This window comes from Liolophura sinensis, chromosome 13 (assembly GCF_032854445.1).
Source record: "Liolophura sinensis isolate JHLJ2023 chromosome 13, CUHK_Ljap_v2, whole genome shotgun sequence".
Lineage (NCBI taxonomy): Eukaryota > Metazoa > Mollusca > Polyplacophora > Chitonida > Chitonidae > Liolophura > Liolophura sinensis.
The window spans coordinates 15,483,818-15,498,465 of NC_088307.1; positions in this window are offsets into that span (position 1 = coordinate 15,483,818).

Sequence of the window (14,648 nt, forward strand, 5' to 3'; positions counted from 1 at the left end):
TAGTCACGTGCCCAGGAACGGCTCTTACTCCATGGAAACCAGGGAAATTTGCAATTTTTTAAACAGCTGCCGATGCCTGGCCCAATTCCGCATCTTTTGGCACCTTATTGATCTGGGTCAGTGTTAAAGTGTACTTTTTACAGCAGACTGTATCAAGTACCTTTTATTTTTTATGTATAAATGGTGTGGGTTTTCTACACGTAGATAAAGACATTGAGATTTGCAATTTGCAGATATGCAATTTTTTTAAAACTGCCGATGCCTGGCCCAATTCCGCATCTATTAGAACCTTATAGATGTGGGTCAGTGATCAGTTGTACTTTTTACAGCAGACTGTATCTAGTACATTGTGTTTTTTATGTACGAATGGTGTGGTTTTTCTACACGTAGATAAAGACATTGAGATTGTCTTGGACTTAGAAGTAAGACAATTGCTGAGTGAGTTAAATGGGCTTAGCCCAAAGATTTGACGTCTTCTGGGCTACCGAAGGGCACATAACTTATAGTCAAAAGTTGAATATAGTAATGACCAGTCGCGATAATACATAGTAACAGTGTATCCGATTTCAATTAACAAAAAGACCAGCATCTTTTGGCACCTTATTTATGTGGGTCAGTGTTTAAGTGTACTTTTTACAGCAGACTGTATCAAGTACCTTGTGTTTTTTATGTACGAATGGTGTGGTTTTTCTACACGTAGATAAAGACATTGAGATTGTCTTGGACTTAGAAGTAAGACAATTGCTGGGTGAGTTAAATGGGCTTAGCCCAAAGATTTGACGTCTTCTGGGCTACCGAAGGGCACATAACTTATAGTCAAAAGTTGAATATAGTAATGACCAGTCGCGATGGTACATAGTACAGTGTAGCCGATTTTAAATTAACAAAAAGACCAGGCAAAAATGCAAAAGTGGAAAAACTGTTCCAGTGCTGCTGGTAAGAGGCTAATCCGACGTATTTTGTGACGAGAAATCGAAAGGTGCAAACCGCGTTGCTCTCCGACCAATACTTTTGGCTGTAGCGACAATTGAATGATCATTGATGTCATAGTCACGTGCCCAGCAACGGCTCTTACTCCATGGAAACCAGGGAAATTTGCAAATTTTTAAACAGCTGCCGATGCCTGGGCCAATTCCGCCTCTTTTTAGAACCTTATTGATGTGGGTAAGTGATCAGTTGTACTTTTTACAGCAGACTGTATCTAGTACCTTGTGTTTTTTATGTACAAATGGTGTGGTTTTTCTACACGTAGATAAAGACATTGAGATTGTCTTGGACTTAGAAGTAAGACAATTGCTGGGTGAGTTAAATGGGCTTAGCCCAAAGATTTGACGTCTTCTGGGCTACCAAAGGGCACATAACTTATAGTCAAAAGTTGAATATAGTAATGACCAGTCGCGATGGTACATAGTACAGTGTAGCCGATTTCAAATTAACAAAAAGACCAGGCAAAAATGCAAAGGTGGAAAAACTGTTCCAGTGCTGCTGGTAAGAGGCTAATCCGACGTATTTTGTGACGAGAAATCGAATGGTGCAAACCGCGTTGCTCTCCGACCAATACTTTTGGCTGTAGCGACAATTGAATGATCATTGATGTCATAGTCACGTGCCCAGCAACGGCTCTTACTCCATGGAAACCAGGGAAATTTGCAAATTTTAAACAGCTGCCGATGCCTGGGCCAATTCCGCCTCTTTTAGAACCTTATTGATGTGGGTAAGTGATCAGTTGTACTTTTTACAGCAGACTGTATCTAGTACCTTGTGTTTTTTATGTACAAATGGTGTGGTTTTTCTACACGTAGATAAAGACATTGAGATTGTCTTGGACTTAGAAGTAAGACAATTGCTGGGTGAGTTAAATGGGCTTAGCCCAAAGATTTGACGTCTTCTGGCTACCGAAGGGCACATAACTTATAGTCAAAAGTTGAATATAGTAATGACCAGTCGCGATGGTACATAGTACAGTGTAGCCGATTTCAATTAACAAAAAGACCAGGCAAAAATGCAAAAGTGGAAAAACTGTTCCAGTGCTGCTGGTAAGAGGCTAATCCGACGTATTTTGTGACGAGAAATCGAATGGTGCAAACCGCGTTGCTCTCCGACCATTACTTTTGGCTGTAGCGACAATTGAATGATCATTGATGTCATAGTCACGTGCCCAACAACGGCTCTTACTCCATGGAAACCAGGGAAATTTGCAATTTTTTAAACAGCTGCCGATGCCTGGCCCAATTCCGCATCTTTTAGCACCTTTTTTATGTGGGTCAGTGATCAGTTGTACTTTTTACAGCAGACTGTATCAAGTACCTTGTGTTTTTTATGTACGAATGGTGTGGTTTTTCTACACGTAGATAAAGACATTGAGATTGTCTTGGACTTAGAAGTAAGACAATTGCTGAGTGAGTTAAATGGGCTTAGCCCAAAGAATTGACGTCTTCTGGGCTACCGAAGGGCACATAACTTATAGTCAAAAGTTGAATATAGTAATGACCAGTCGCGATGGTACATAGTACAGTGTATCCGATTTCAAATTAACAAAAAGACCAGGCAAAAATGCAAAAGTGGAAAACTGTTCCAGTGCTGCTGGTAAGAGGCTAATCCGACGTATTTTGTGACGAGAAATCGAATGGTGCAAACCGCGTTGCTCTCCGACCAATACTTTTGGCTGTAGCGACAACTGAATGATCCTTGATGTCATAGTCACGTGCCCAGCAACGGCTCTTACTCCATGGAAACCAGGGAAATTTGCAATTTTTTAAACAGCTTCCGATGCCTGGCCCATTTCCGCATCTTTTGGCACCTTATTGATGTGGGTCAGTGTTAAAGTGTACTTTTTACAGCAGACTGTATCAAGTACCTTGTATTTTTTATGTACAAATTGGTGTGGTTTTTCTACACGTAGATAAAGACATTGAGATTGTCTTGGGCTTAGAAGTAAGACATTGCTGGGTGAGTTAAATGGGCTTAACCCAAAGATTTGACGTCTTCTGGGCTACCGAAGGGCACATAACTTATAGTCAAAAGTTGAATATAGTAATGACCAGTCGCGATGGTACATAGTACAGTGCATCCGATTTCAATTAACAAAAAGACCAGGCAAAAATGCAAAGGTGGAAAAACTGTTCCAGTGCTGCTGGTAAGAGGCTAATCCGACGTATTTTGTGACGAGAAATCGAATGGTCCAAAACCGCGTGTCTCTCCGACCAATACTTTTGGCTGTAGCGACAATTGAATGATCATTGATGTCATAGTCACGTGCCCAGCAACGGCTCTTACTCCATGGAAACCAGGGAAGTATGCAATTTTTTAAACAGCTGCCGATGCCTGGCCCAATTGCGCATCTTTTTAGAACCTTATAGATGTGGGTCAGTGATCAGTTGTACTTTTTACTGCAGACTGTATCTAGTACATTGTGTTTTATATGTACGAATGGTGTGGTTTTTCTACACGTAGATAAAGACATTGAGATTGTCTTGGACTTAGAAGTAAGACAATTGCTGGGTGAGTTAAATGGGCTTATCCCAAAGATTTGACGTCTTCTGGGCTACCGAAGGGCACATAACTTATAGTCAAAAGTTGAATATAGTAATGACCAGTCGCGATGGTACATAGTAGAGTGTAGCCGATTTCAATTAACAAAAAGACAAGGCAAAAATGCAAAAGTGGAAAAACTGTTCCAGTGCTGCTGGTAAGAGGGTTATCCGACGTATTTTATGACGAGAAATCGAATGGTGCAAACCGCTTTGCTCTCCGACCAATACTTTTGGGTGTAGAGACAATTGAATTATCATTGATGACAAAATCACGTGCCTAGCAACGGCTCTTACTCCATGGAAACCAGGGAAATTTGCAATTTTTTAACAGCTACCGATGCCTGGCCCAATTCCGCATCTTTTGTCACCTTATTGATGTGGGTCACTGTTCAATTGTACATTTTACAGCAGACTGTATCTAGTACCTTGTGTTTTACAGTCTGCTGTAAAAAGTACACTTTAACACTGACCCACATCAACAAGGTGCCAAAAGATGCGGAATTGGGCCAGGCATCGGCAGCTGTTTAAAAATTTGCAAATTTCCCTGCTTTCCATGGAGTAAGAGCCGTTGCTGGGCACGTGACTATGACATCAATGATCATTCAATTGTCGTTACAGCCAAAAGTATTAGTCGGGGATCATCGCAGTTTGCACCATTCGATTTCTCGTCACAAAATACGTCGGATTAGCCTCTTACCAGCAGCACTGGAACAGTTTTTCCACTTTTGCATTTTTGCCTGGTCTTTTTGTTAATTGAAATCGGCTACACTGTACTATGTACCATCGCGACTGGTCATTACTATATTCAACTTTTGACTATAAGTTATGTGCCCTTCGGTAGCCCAGAAGACGTCAAATCTTTGGGCTAAGCCCATTTAACTCACCCAGCAACTGTCTTACTTCTAAGTCCAAGACAATCTCAATGTCTTTATCTACGTGTAGAAAAACCACACCATTTGTACATAAAAAACACAAAATACTTGATACAGTCTGCTGTAAAAAGTACTCTTGAACACTGACCCACATCAATAAGGTGCCAAAAGATGCAAAATTGGGCCAGGCATCGGCAGCTGTTAAAAAATTGCAAATTTCCCTGGTTTCCATGGAGTAAGAGCCGTTCCTGGGCACGTGATTTTGTCAACAATGATCATTAAATTGTCGCTACAGCCAAAAGTATTGGTCGGAGAGCAACGCGGTTTGCAAAATTCGATTTCTCGTCACAAAATACGTCGGATTAGCCTCTTACCAGCAGCACTGGAACAGTTTTTCCTCTTTTGCATTTTTGCCTGGTCTTTTTGTTAATATGAAATCGGATACACTGTACTATGTACCATCGCGACTGGTTATTACTATATTCAACTTTTGACTATAACTTATGTGCCCTTCGGTAGCCCAGAAGACGTCAAATCTTTGGGCTAAGCCCATTTAACTCACTCAGCAATGGTCTTACTTCTAAGTCCAAGACAATCTCAATGTCTTTATCTACGTGTAAAAAAACCACACCATTCGTACATAAAAAACACAAGGTACTTGATACAGTCTGCAGTAAAAAGTACAATTGATCACTGACTTACATTTATGAGGTTCTAAAAGATGCGGAATTGGGCCAGGCATCGGCAGCTGTTAAAAAATTGCAAATTTCCCCGGTTTCCATGGAGTAAGAGCCGTTGCTGGGCACGTGACTATGACATCAATGATCATTCAATTGTCTCTACAGCCAAAAGTATTGGTCGGAGAGCAACGCGGTTTGCACCATTCGATTTCTCGTCACAAAATACGTCGGATTAGCCTCTTACCAGCAGCACTGGAACAGTTTTTCCACTTTTGCATTTTTGCCTGGTCTTTTTGTTAATTGAAATCGGCTACACTGTACTATGTACCATCGCGACTGGTCATTACTATATTCAACTTTTGACTATAAGTTATGTGCCCTTCGGTAGCCCAGAAGACGTCAAATCTTTGGGCTAAGCCCATTTAACTCACCCAGCAACTGTCTTACTTCTAAGTCCAAGACAATCTCAATGTCTTTATCTACGTGTAGAAAAACCACACCATTTGTACATAAAAAACACAAAATACTTGATACAGTCTGCTGTAAAAAGTACTCTTGAACACTGACCCACATCAATAAGGTGCCATAAGATGCGGAATTGGGTCAGGCATCGGCAGCTGTTAAAAAATTGCAAATTTCCCTGGTTTCCATGGAGTAAGAGCCGTTGCTGGGCACGTGATTTTGTCATCAATGATCATTCAATTGTCGCTACAGCCAAAAGTATTGGTCGGAGAGCAACGCGGTTTGCACCATTCGATTTCTCGTCACAAAATACGTCGGATTAGCCTCTTACCAGCAGCACTGGAACAGTTTTTCCACTTTTGCATTTTTGCCTTGTCTTTTTGTTAATTTGAAATCGAATACACTGTACTATGTACCATCGCGACTGGTCATTACTATATTCAACTTTTGACTATAACTTATGTGCCCTTCGGTAGCCCAGAAGACGTCAAATCTTTGGGCTAAGCCCATTTAACTCACTCAGCAATGGTCTTACTTCTAAGTCCAAGACAATCTCAATGTCTTTATCTACGTGTAGAAAAACCACACCATTCGTACATAAAAAACACAAGGTACTTGATACAGTCTGCAGTAAAAAGTACAATTGATCACTGACTTACATTTATGAGGTTCTAAAAGATGCGGAATTGGGCCAGGCATCGGCAGCTGTTAAAAAATTGCAAATTTCAGTGGTTTCCATGGAGTAAGAGCCGTTGCTGGGCACGTGACAATGACATCAATGATCATTCAATTGTCTCTACAGCCAAAAGTATTGGTCGGAGAGCAACGCGGTTTGCACCATTCGATTTCTCGTCACAAAATACGTCGGATTAGCTTCTTACCAGCAGCACTGGAACAGTTTTTCCACTTTTGCATTTTTGCCTGGTCTTTTTGTTAATTGAAATCGGCTACACTGTGCTATGTACCATCGCGACTGGTCATTACTATATTCAACTTTTGACTATAAGTTATGTGCCCTTCGGTAGCCCAGAAGACGTCAAATCTTTGGGCTAAGCCCATTTAACTCACCCAGCAACTGTCTTACTTCTAAGTCCAAGACAATCTCAATGTCTTTATCTACGTGTAGAAAAACCACACCATTTGTACATAAAAAACACAAAATACTTGATACAGTCTGCTGTAAAAAGTACTCTTGAACACTGACCCACATCAATAAGGTGCCAAAAGATGCAAAATTGGGCCAGGCATCGGCAGCTGTTAAAAAATTGCAAATTTCCCTGGTTTCCATGGAGTAAGAGCCGTTCCTGGGCACGTGATTTTGTCATCAATGATCATTCAATTGTCGCTACAGCCAAAAGTATTGGTCGGAGAGCAACGCGGTTTGCACCATTCGATTTCTCGTGACAAAATACGTCGGATTAGCCTCTTACCAGCAGCACTGGAACAGTTTTTCCTCTTTTGCATTTTTGCCTGGTCTTTTTGTTAATATGAAATCGGATACACTGTACTATGTACCATCGCGACTGGTTATTACTATATTCAACTTTTGACTATAACTTATGTGCCCTTCGGTAGCCCAGAAGACGTCAAATCTTTGGGCTAAGCCCATTTAACTCACTCAGCAATGGTCTTACTTCTAAGTCCAAGACAATCTCAATGTCTTTATCTACGTGTAAAAAAACCACACCATTCGTACATAAAAAACACAAGGTACTTGATACAGTCTGCAGTAAAAAGTACAATTGATCACTGACTTACATTTATGAGGTTCTAAAAGATGCGGAATTGGGCCAGGCATCGGCAGCTGTTAAAAAATTGCAAATTTCCCCGGTTTCCATGGAGTAAGAGCCGTTGCTGGGCACGTGACTATGACATCAATGATCATTCAATTGTCTCTACAGCCAAAAGTATTGGTCGGAGAGCAACGCGGTTTGCACCATTCGATTTCTCGTCACAAAATACGTCGGATTAGCCTCTTACCAGCAGCACTGGAACAGTTTTTCCACTTTTGCATTTTTGCCTGGTCTTTTTGTTAATTGAAATCGGCTACACTGTACTATGTACCATCGCGACTGGTCATTACTATATTCAACTTTTGACTATAAGTTATGTGCCCTTCGGTAGCCCAGAAGACGTCAAATCTTTGGGCTAAGCCCATTTAACTCACCCAGCAACTGTCTTACTTCTAAGTCCAAGACAATCTCAATGTCTTTATCTACGTGTAGAAAAACCACACCATTTGTACATAAAAAACACAAAATACTTGATACAGTCTGCTGTAAAAAGTACTCTTGAACACTGACCCACATCAATAAGGTGCCATAAGATGCGGAATTGGGCCAGGCATCGGCAGCTGTTAAAAAATTGCAAATTTCCCTGGTTTCCATGGAGTAAGAGCCGTTGCTGGGCACGTGATTTTGTCATCAATGATCATTCAATTGTCGCTACAGCCAAAAGTATTGGTCGGAGAGCAACGCGGTTTGCACCATTCGATTTCTCGTCACAAAATACGTCGGATTAGCCTCTTACCAGCAGCACTGGAACAGTTTTTCCACTTTTACATTTTTGCCTGGTCTTTTTGTTAATTTGAAATCGGATACACTGTACTATGTACCATCGCGACTGGTCATTACTATATTCAACTTTTGACTATAACTTATGTGCCCTTCGGTAGCCCAGAAGACGTCAAATCTTTGGGCTAAGCCCATTTAACTCACTCAGCAATGGTCTTACTTCTAAGTCCAAGACAATCTCAATGTCTTTATCTACGTGTAGAAAAACCACACCATTCGTACATAAAAAACACAAGGTACTTGATACAGTCTGCAGTAAAAAGTACAATTGATCACTGACTTACATTTATGAGGTTCTAAAAGATGCGGAATTGGGCCAGGCATCGGCAGCTGTTAAAAAATTGCAAATTTCAGTGGTTTCCATGGAGTAAGAGCCGTTGCTGGGCACGTGACAATGACATCAATGATCATTCAATTGTCTCTACAGCCAAAAGTATTGGTCGGAGAGCAACGCGGTTTGCAAAATTCGATTTCTCGTCACAAAATACGTCGGATTAGCTTCTTACCAGCAGCACTGGAACAGTTTTTCCACTTTTGCATTTTTGCCTGGTCTTTTTGTTAATTGAAATCGGCTACACTTTACTATGTACCATCGCGACTGGTCATTACTATATTCAACTTTTGACTATAAGTTATGTGCCCTTCGGTAGAGCAGAAGACGTCAAATCTTTGGGATAAGCCCATTTAACTCACCCAGCAATTGTCTTACTTCTAAGTCCAAGACAATCTCAATGTCTTTATCTACGTGTAGAAAAACCACACCATTTGTACATAAAAAACACAAGGTACTAGATACAGTCTGCTGTAAAAAGTACAACTGATCACTGACCTACATCAATAATGTGCCAAAAGATTCTAAATTGGGCCAGGCATCGGCAGCTGATTAAAAAATTGCAAATTTCCCTGGTTTCCATGGAGTAAGAGCCGTTGCTGGGCACATGACTATGACATCAATGATCATTCAGTTGTCGCTACAGCCAAAAGTAATGGTCGGAGAGCAACTCGGTTTGCACCATTCGATTTCTCGTCACAAAATACGTCGGATTAGCCTCTTACCAGCAGCACTGGAACAGTTTTTCCACTTTTGCATTTTTGCCTGGTCTTTTTGTTAATTGAAATCGGCTACACTGTACTATGTACCATCGCGACTGGTCATTACTATATTCAACTTTTGACTATAAGTTATGTGCCCTTCGGTAGCCCAGAAGACGTCAAATCTTTGGGCTAAGCCCATTTAACTCACCCAGCAATTGTCTTACTTATAATTCGAAGAAAACCTCAATGTCTTTATCCACATGTTGAAAAACCACACCATTTGTATATAAAAAACCACAAGGTACTTGATACAGTCTGCTGTAAAAGGTACAATTGAACACTGACCAACATCAATAAGGTGCCAAAAGATGGGGAATTGGGACAGGTATCTCCAGCTGTTGAAAAATTGCAAATTTTTTGGGTTTCCATGGAGTAAGAGCCTTTGCCGGGCACGTGATTATGACATCAATGATCATTTAATTGTCACTACAGCCAAAAGTATTGGTCGGAGAGCAACGCGGTTTGCACTATTCGATTTCTCGTCACAAAATACGTCGGGTTAGCCTCTTACCAGCAGCATTGGAACAGTTTTTCCACTTTCGGATTTTTGCCTGGTCTTTTTGCTAATGGAAATCGGCTACATTTACTATGTACCATCGCGACTTGTCATTACAATATTCAAATTTTTATTATAAGTTATGTGCCCTTCGGTAGCCCAGAAGACGTCACATCTTTGGGCTAAGCCCATTTAACTCACCCAGCAATTGTCTTACTTCTAAGTCGAAGACAAACTTAATGTCTTTATCTAAAATGTTGAAAAACCACACCATTTGTATATAAAAAACACAATGTACTTGATACAGTCTGCTGTAAAAAGTACAACTGAACACTGACCCACATCAATGAGGTGCCAAAAGATGGGGAATTGGGCCAGGCATCTCCAGCTGTTGAAAAATTGCAAATTTCCCTGGTTTCCATGGAGTAAGAGCCGTTGCTGGGCACGTGATTATGACATCAATCATGTTTTAAACGTCGCGACAGCTACAAGTATTGATCGGAGAGCAATGCAGTTTGCTTCATTTAATTTCTCGTGACAAAATACCACGGACTAGCTTCTTTTTAAGAGCATTGGAACAATCTTTCCTCTTTTGCATTTTTGCCTGGTCTCTTTGTTAATTTAAATCAGCCACACTGTAGTGTGGACCATCGCTAATGCTCTTTACTATATTGAACTTTTGTCTATAACCTATGTGCCATTCGCAAGCCCAGAAGACGCCAAATCTTTGGGACAAGCCCATTTGACTGGCCCAGCAATTGTCATATTTCTAAGTAGAAGACGAATCCAATGTCTTTATCCACATGTTGAAAACAACAGCATTTGTATATAGAAAACACAAGGTACTCGAAAGAGTTTGTTCTTTAAATACATTTGAACACTGACCCATATCAGTAAGGTGCAAAAAGATGCAGAATTATTCATATCATCAACAGGTTTTGAGAGAATTGAAAATTTCACTGGTTTCCAAGGAGTAAGAGCCGTTGCTGGGCACGTGATTATGACATCAATTATGTTTTAAACGTCGCTACAGCTAAAAGTATTGATCGGAGAGCAACGCGGTTTGCACCTTTTGATTTCTCGTCACAAAAAATTTCGGATTAGCTTCTTTTCAGGAGCATTGGAACAATTTTTCCACTTTTGGAGTTTTGCCTCGGCTTTTTGTTGATTTCAATGAGCTATACTGTAGTATGTACCATCGCAATTGGTTTTTATTATATTAAACTTTCGGCTATAAGTTATGTGCCATTCGCTAGCCCACAGGACGTCAAATCTTTGGGCCAAGCCCATTTGACTGGCCCAGCAATTGTCTTACTTTTAAGTGGAAGACAAACCCATTGTCTTTGTGCACATGTTGAAAACAACAGCATTCTGTTTTATAAAATACAATTGAACACTAGCCCACATCAATAAGGTGCCAAAAGATGCGGAATTGGGCAAGGCATTGACAGGTGTCAGACAATTTTAATTTTCACTGGTTTCCAAGGAGAAAGAGCCGTTGTTGGACACGTCATTATGACTTCAATCATGTTTTAAACGTCGCTACAGCTAAAAGTATTGGTTGGAGAGCAATGCAGTTTGCACTATTCGATTGCTCTTGACAAAATACCACGGACTAGCTTTATTTAAGAGCATTGGATCAACTTTTCCACTTTGGATGTGCTAGCTGCTGGCTATACTACTGCTATGGTAAGTACTTGGCACCTTTAACCATGGCGCTGACCACTGCTCATTTGAACACCACTGCTGTCCTAGAAATGAGCCGTATGATCCAGAGGAACATGAGTACAACGAATCCGAAAGGCCCGAAGGAAGAGGAGGGGGTGACAGCGGATTCTACGAATGACGGCCCTGCGAAGAATCCAAAAAAGTCGCTGCAGGTCGAGCAGGTGCTGCAGCGAGAACGGCCAAGGCTGAAAAGCTCAAGGACGAGCTTCGTGAGGCAAAGGCTGCTTTGCTTGGCGCAGCTGATTCCACCAAGAAACAGCCGGATTTAACGAAGGAGGGGGAGGCCGCGAAGGAACCGGATTCTACAAAGGCACACCAAATCACCCACTGGAGGGCGCCTGGCGTTATTAGGCGCTGGCAGCCTTGTAGTGCTAGTGTTGCTACGCGTCTGGCGCATCCGCTATACAGCACATGCACGAGGTGCAGATATTACGCCGCATGCACGAGGTGTAGATATCACGCCACAGGAAAAGAATCTCCATTTGAATACACTTCGCGACCCTTTCTATATAGAGCAGCATGTCTACTCCACCCAGTGACGGAAAAGTGCTAGTCAACGCGGCCTACCACGCCGCTGTGGTCTCTCTCCTGGCCACTGGGTACGCTCGTCTCGGCCAGATGTTCCTGAAAGGAGCCCTCCCGAAGCTGGACTTAACACCCCGTGACGTCGGCATGGTCATTGCAGATGTAGGCCTGGCTATGTTTTCGAAGGACCTGCTAATTAAACAAGGGCTCCTTCCTCCCAATATAATCCAGTAGTAATGGCCTCCATCGCAATGATGATGGGCGGCGCCCTCGTAGACGCTTTGGCCTTCAGCGGGAGCAGCTATATGCTTTCGATGCTGAGGAGTTCCGGTGTCGACGAAAAGCGGAGGCGCCATGACCGCGCTGTAGAGCAGCTCCAAGCGGCCCAGGAACAATGGGCCCGAAAGCGCACTGAGCGCTTGGACTGGATCAACGATGAACTCCGCCGCCAGGGCCATGCTGTCCAAACGTTCCGGGATGTCGACGCTGCAATCCGCGAGTATTCTAGGGTCACGGGCAAAACTCTTACACGCGATGCACGCGAGGCGCTGCTGGGCTCAGAGCCACAGCTCTCCGATTTCTATGTGCCTAGTGAAGATCAAAAACACCGCGAGATGACTTTCGTCATCCTGGGAATGTGTGTGGTTGGGGGTGTGAGTTACGGAATCGCAAAACTCACCAAGTAATCCGAACTGATTGTGCCGGACTCACCATCGAGCTCCTCGCCGTATAGCAGGCACGATCTTAGTAGTAAGGTGGTTCTGCGCCGCGATGATTAACATCTTTTTCGTCGCAAATCTGTTAGAGGGCTGCTAGAATACCTTGATGACATGGCTAGTAAGGTGTCTGCTCGCCTGGCAAATATCTACTACAGCCCTCGTGGGTACTGGAAGGGCCGCGCAGCCATCCAAAAACTTGCCACTGCGGCTAAAGTCTCCGAAGATGTGGGCCGAGCCTGGCTGAAAAAGCAGGCTATCTGGCAGATATACCTGCCTCGTCCCCGAAAAATACCGAGGACTATGTTCGATGTTTCCACGCCGAAAGACATCCACCAAGCTGATCTTCTATTTCTACCACATGATCGGCTAGGCCGGAAGCTGTATAAGTACGCGCTGACAGTTGTTGATGTCGCTTCTCGCTACAAGGAGACGGAACCTCTGGCTACTAAAGATTCCAAAGAAGTCGCTGATGCTCTCTCTCGCATTTACAAGCGGGGACCCCTGAGATGGCCGAAGCTTCTCCAAGTTGACCCTGGGCGCGAGTTTATGGGTGCGGTGAGTCAACTGCTGGCCAAACACGATGTCACAGTCCGCCGAGGCCGCGTGGATATCCACCGAGACCAAGGCATAGTGGAGCGTTTCAACCGTACTCTGGCTGAGCGGCTCTTTGGACATCAGTACGCCCAGGAGATGCGCCTCCCTCCCGAACACCGGTCTACTGAATGGGTGGCTCGGCTGCCCTCTGTTGTGGCCGCTCTGAATAACGAGGCAACGAGACTGATCGGTAAAAAGCCGAAAGACGCCATCAAGGCAAAAGGGGTGCCCCATAAGCCTTCCTCGACGGTTCCAGGTCGTCCCGTTGGACTTAATGAGAGGAAGATCCCCGAGGGTGTTGGCGTTCGTTATCTCTATCAGCCGGGAGAGCTGGAGGGCGGCCGCCGTCGCGCGACTGATCCTGTGTGGTCTCTACAGATATATCGGCTTGGGCGCTCTGTCACAAAGCCTAATGAACCCGTGCTGTTCTATCTAGACGATATGTCGGATGGCCCGCGACGGGGATTGGTTCGTGAGGAGTTGCTTATAGTGCCTCCCAATACTCAGCTTGCCCCCGGATGGAGTTCTACGGCGCTAGTAGTTCCCCGAAGAGGATGTCCATTCCAGCCCATCACCCTGCGGGTGCCGCATCTCTATGGCCATAAGCCAAGGTGTGGACACCATCTTCGGCGATCCAGAGCTTACTATCGAAGGAGGACAGTGAGGCCTTATTCAGGTGCTGCCTATAGATCCATAGATATGGTGGCGCTCTGATCGCAGCACGTCCATACCGTGTCGGAAGATCTTCTTCTCGAAGAGGGCCTCTTTGTACTGCTTATGGCGGATGCGCTTTTCCACAACTCCCTTTTTCACGCCCTTTGCCTTCTTAATGTTGGCTCCACCTGCCTCCAGAATGGAGTACATCTTGGGACGTTGATGGCGAGGCCGTTCTTTTCCTCCACTTTAGAGATCTGAGAGATGGGCGTGGGGGCGTCGATCCCCCCAAAGTCAAGACCATCATTGGTGGGATACTTTGTTGGTCTATGAGGGTTTCTGGTGGCTGGAAATAAGGTAGACCGGAGTGCCCATCGGAGGCAGTCGTCGTCTTTGTTCTTCACGTTGATGACTGCTTTCTTGTTACTCACGGGTGCAGGTAGGGGGATGTAGGACCCGCCTCTCGGCGGCTGATACCTTGCAATGTCAAGCCAGAGTGTTTGAACGCTATTTACAGCCCACCCTGACCTTTGCTGTGTCCATTTTTCTAGCGCCTCCTGGATGGTCGGGAAGACCTTATCTAGAGCCCCGTCAATGTTACCGACCTCTAGGAGGGCCTCCTGTTTGCTGCGGAGTACTGGGCTGGTATACTCTTCACTGCCATCGGCGTGGGCCTTTCGCAACTGAACCCTGAGGCCTAGTTGAAACTTAACCCCG